This window comes from Ixodes scapularis, unplaced genomic scaffold (assembly GCF_016920785.2).
Source record: "Ixodes scapularis isolate PalLabHiFi unplaced genomic scaffold, ASM1692078v2 PGA_scaffold2__306_contigs__length_199485367, whole genome shotgun sequence".
Lineage (NCBI taxonomy): Eukaryota > Metazoa > Arthropoda > Arachnida > Ixodida > Ixodidae > Ixodes > Ixodes scapularis.
The window spans coordinates 123,349,138-123,354,754 of NW_024609857.1; positions in this window are offsets into that span (position 1 = coordinate 123,349,138).

Genomic DNA, 5,617 nt, shown 5'->3' on the forward strand with positions numbered 1-5,617 from the left:
TGGTTGTCCCAAAACCAAGCTGGTACCAATTGGAAATTCCAATTGGAATCTAATGGGAATTTTCAACTGGGATGGCATGTGTGGCCTTGGCAACATCCCTTTTGTGTTCGTTTATTCTCGTGGACCACTTTCTGTCTGTTTCGCCAATGTAAGTAGCGTCCCAATATGTCCGCAGGGGTACGGCCCTTTGGCTTCGTGAACACATTCGCCAAAGGGTAATACGCTTTAAAAACTGTTTGTATACCCAAAGGACAAAAAGCTACTTCGAATGGCGTCTGATATGCCCTGGACATATAGAATTGACGAAACCTATGTTGGCCTCGCCTGTGACACACTCCTTCCACCAACCTAAATCCACCTCCTCATATCGTTAATGAATGCCCTGCAAGAATGGCGTTTTTCTAAAGTATCAGCTACATTCTCTAGTTCTTGAAAACTTTAGCTGTTCGTTAGAGTACACTGCATCATAATGCGATAAAAATGTTCTTACAACAGACCGTTTGTGTTCGGTCAGGTGGTGTGAATCAAAGGACAAAAAGGTTCCTCTGTCACACGGCTTACGGTGCACCGCCGTTCCATACTCCCAGTACTGCCCCGGCGCACAAGTAGGTCCAAAAAAGGCAAAACATTATCTTTCTCTGTCTCATACATCAACTGAATGCAGTGTTGTTTGTGTGTTACCTGCAGGCAAAGGGGTTTGTGTTTATGCTTTGGAGAGCGCGGCAGTCAGAAAGAAAATGGCAAATGGTTAATTTCTACTTTTTCTTGGTTTACACAAATTGAACCGATTAACCGGATAAAAGACATTGACCGCTACTGTAGGAATGCCGCAAATTGCCCCCTCGTTTAGACATGACAGCTCGTCAAGTCTACCTGACTTGAGGTATCCATGAAGGGCGCCCCAACGGCTCATCCCTTTCTTTTGTCGTCACCGTCCAAGGGGATTTACGGGAACGGGCTGACATGGCCGCGTGGGAAACGAGCAGAGTAGCCGTTCCCGGAGCTGGGTTGGAGGCATCTTCATGGAGCAGGGGGTAGAAATGGTGGTAGGGAGACCTCGGTGGCTCCCCTTGTATGCCAGGAGAGGGTGCTGGCACTGGGGCCAATAGGAGTGTTTAATGTCCATGATTGGAGGGGCCCAGTGTCAGCACGGTGGTTTTGAGGTCCTGGCGAGCCGGGACGAGTTGAGTTGAAACGGGTCCGCGGATCGCTACATATGTCTCCCGCGGAGCGAGGGCCGCATGAGCTTGTCGTGCGCGATAAAAGAGCTTGCCCGCATCGTGCGCAGTTGGTCACTTGGCGCCGAGGCGCATCATCGTTGACGGAGGCTGTCGCGAGCGACAGTGCGCCGAAGCGCAACGTTTTCTTGCTTTGTTTTGTAAAAAGTTGTTTGTCATCTGTAAATATATACATATTTACTCAACCACTGAGCCTGAGCGTCACTGAGGTCACCGAAAACGAGCCACCCTCCAGCCATCACAGCACCCCACAATCGACCGGCCCTAAATGAGACTCCAAGGGAGACGGCTCCGGACTGACGAGAACAACCCTCTTCAGGGGACAATGAAACCTTAGTGGCTCAGTCGACAGGGATTGTGGACGTCGTCGGCCGCTTGGACAACATTGTGTGCCAGAGAGACGATGACGACAATGCTGGTGCGGAGCGCAGGGGGTTCGGCGACAAGTGCTCAAGACGACTAGGAAAACAGCTTTCAGCTGGTCCAGCGGTACCGGCTGGCGGGGTACCGGGGTACTCTCAAGAAGCCTGCCTCAAGAAGACTTCGTCAACACCCGAAGCCTGCATCGAAAGAAACCGGGACTCAGAGAACGTACTGCCCCCGTGCGGTGATCGATACCGGGGACTCGCGAGTTCGGCAGCGTCAACAACCTTCGTGGAGTTCACAGCACCGCCAGGTCAGTGATTTCCTTTCGTTCCGTCCCCGGATGACACCCGCGCGCTTAGGCGCATGGCGAAACATAACTTGCGGTGTGGGGAAGTCAGCAGGAGTCGAATGCCACAAAATGAACACACTTGTTGCTTTGCTCCATTTTGACGGAAACACCCTGCGCTCTTATTTGCTCTAAAACTCAACTAGTGATTTTGCCCGTTTTCTCTGCGCTACATGAACAGCAGGTGCATGGTTATAGCTAGATGCTCGGCGCATCTCACACTTCGGCATTGCGCCTCTAGGTGACGCAGCATGGGTCGAAAACCATGCTGTTCGCACTTTATTCCATGCCAGCTGGAAAACATTAAACTGTGCAATAACGTTCAATGTCTTAGATTTGTAGAAATGGAGTTCAGGTGAATGCATATCCTGCATTGAAGGTGACAGTACTTGTGTGTGTACACTTTGCAGGCATGGCATCAAATACGAGCCACAGGCCGTGCAGCAGTATAGGCCACCTCTACATTCCCTTGGGCATAATGTCTAGCTCTCTTCCTTTGGCCTCCTGGTGAACCCTGCTTCCTCTTAGTTGGGAGCCCTCTCCTGATAGGCTCGTGTTTGACTCCACTGAGGCTGTCCCTCACGGTGTCATTGAGGTAAAATTTCCTTACAGCATTTGGGACTGTGCAGAGCCAGACTCAAGAAGCTTTTATATGGGGAAAGACTCTGCAGGGGTGTACAGACTGAGCCGCGACCATTACTACTACTTCCAACTTCTGGGACAGACGGCACTCCCCGGCTCTCTCTGGGGAGATTGTGTAGTGTATTGCAAGCACTTTTTGACCGTAGAGAAAATTTCACCATCTTTGCCAGATTGGGTTCGGTGCTAGGAAGTGTTGGACACGTTTTATTTTGCCACGCTGCTTCTTTACCTAGTGCAGCAACGTAATCGGTTGAAAGTGTGAACTGAACTTTAGCAGTTACTCCCCAAAGTGGTTGAGCAATGAAAACTGATTAGCATTTAGTGTTGTTTTCTGGGTGAAAGAATGAAAACTGTTTATGATTAGCATTTGAGCTTGCTTTCTTCATTATTTTTACTTTTTATGATTGAAGTATGTGTGTCAAGGTTCCGGTCCTCTGAAGATAACATCTGGGTTGTTCATTGTACGACAAATTTGATAGGGTACCTTCCATATTGTGAAGAAAAATATGTAAGCTATCAGGTGTATGCATATTTACTAAAAACCAGTAATTATTACTTTTTATCTTCTTTCAAACATGATTTGTTAGTTTAGACAAGTATCACCATATGGCGGATAGAAGCTTTAGCAAATATTCATGAGTGCTGTGCAGCTCACTGGCCAAATCTATACAAAAACAAATCATCTACTCTTGACCTAGCTTCCAAAGTCAGCATTTCAATCTGTGTAAATAAAGCAGCTGGTATATCACCCCATACCATGACTGTCATGTCCTTGTTCTTAAAGCAATGCAAACACATTTAAAACTGCTGATCGAGTGGAAAAGCCAAGTACTGCAATACACATCTTAGTTTGTATTTTGGAGAATTTTCTTTATTTGTGACATTTGAGGGGTTTCTCCGAATGCGCCAAATTTACCTCAAGAGAGACTGGGAGACCTGCAATGTGGCTGCCTGTACATTGGTTTGTATCGCATAAAAAAAAAAAAAAAGTTGAATAAGATGCCCACGTAACATGTGGTTTCATCAAAAAATTTGTTTAGGTCTGGTTCATGAATTTGGCTCGTTTAGGAAAAACTACACATGTGAGTGCAAGAGTGACAAAGATGTGGACATGCATTCACTATTCACAGGGTTTGATCAAAGGACTTTGGAAATTGCTCAAAATCACACAAACAGCCCAGATCTCGCTGAGAACGGGAGCTATTGAGATTGGTACAGGCCGGTCAAAAAGGTGAAAAGTTTTAATCCTCTGAATCCGTCTCTCTATGTATATCCGAAGCGATGCTCTTGCTTCCGTTTCCCTCACTTCCTCGCTTGTAAAATGTCCTCTCCGGAGGAAGGGATGTGCGTTCAGCTGAACGCCGATGTTGGTCAGTAGGTCCTCAATCTTAAAGCCTTTGTCAGCCACGATTGAGTCACCATCATTAAACGCCAGCTTAAGAAAACCACTTTTCTCCACACACGTTTTGTCAGACATGGACCCAGTGAATAAATCAGACAAGAAGGTCACTGTGCCATCAGGGGATATTCCGAACAGCCCTTTCACTGTGTTTGTAGATTTGTAACTTGAAAATGTTTCTGACTGCAGGCCAAATGAGCTTGAGGCTTCGCACTTAACTTCAGTAGCGTCAAGAATCACCTGTGTTGACAGATAACGCTCTTTGAATGCTCGCGGCATAGCATCATCCACTGCCTCCCTAGGCAGCCACAGTGGTAGCTGTCCAGAATGAATGTAGATATAACTAATACAAGTTTTACATAATTTCGAAACTGTCGCAATGGAGACATTTAACCTGTATGCTAGGTCCTTTTCGAAGAGACCAAGCCGGAGGCGAACCAGAACCAAAAATAGCTGCTCTGCGGAAGACAAAAGAGGAGGCCTGCCAGCACGTGGCATTGTTGCTGCAGGTAGTAGACCACACTTTAACATTCTCCCCATTTCCCCCTGCTGCCAGAAAGGCCGAAAGACTCTGAAACTGCACATAGCTTGAAAGTCCGGTATAAAACTGGATATCTTCCGGGCTATCCTTAAAACACTCAATGGAAACTTTTTCTACTTGCTTTTGCCTTAAGCGTGCGGCAATCTTCCAGTGCAAGCTCAAACTTCCGTTCACCTTTGTATAGAGCCTGTTTAGTTTGACTCAACTCTATTTCCCGAGCATCTAGCTCCCTGCAAATTTGTAAAAGCTAGCTCAAGCTCTGAACGCATCTCCTTCAGGGTGTCTTCAGACCCTTCAGCTGGTCTTGACAGCTTGTCAGTTAAAACTGCAGATTCATGATCATTTCGGCTTGGATGGCAGTCTGTTTTTCGAGATCTTGTTGCTGCAAAATGCGCGTGATGTCATTTCTGCACTGTATGACAATCTCCTCCTCGTAAAACGTACTTAGTAACCGGTAGACGATCATCACTGTCTGCATCAGCGATCGAGTTGCCGGTGTCCTCTTCGTACGCGACGCTGCTTTCATCTGCGGTTGACGAGCTCCTCGCGTATCGTTGATGACGATGTCTGCGTCGGTGATCGAGCTGCCGGTGTCCTCTACGTTTGCGACGCCTTCTGCGTCGGCGATCAAGTCGCATGTCGCGTCTAAGTCGGCGACATCGTCGTTCGCCGATCCTTCGGCAGCAGCAGTGGAGAGCTTCTGTTTCGGTGGCAGTAGTAGCCTTCGACGGGGTTTCCTCCTCGGAGAGCTTGCAGCAGCGTTGAAAGCAAATATGCTCGGCACGGCATTCTGGCGCAAAAAGCAGCGGCTACCATCATAGTTCGTGAGGTAATCGCTCTGCTGAAAGTGCTTCGAGCACAGCCGCGTGAACTTCATGATCTGGAAGAGCTTTCCCACGTCGCGTTTTATAGGTATCACCCAGTTCTTTTGAACAACAGGATCGCTGGGGAAAGAAAAAAAGGACACCTGGGAAAGAAGAGTACCCCAATTTTAGTGTTGCAAATAAGCAATGCCCAAATGAAGACTGCAAATTTAAAACATTGTGCGCGTGCTCATAAATAGGATGGTTATTTTTGCTGCGCGA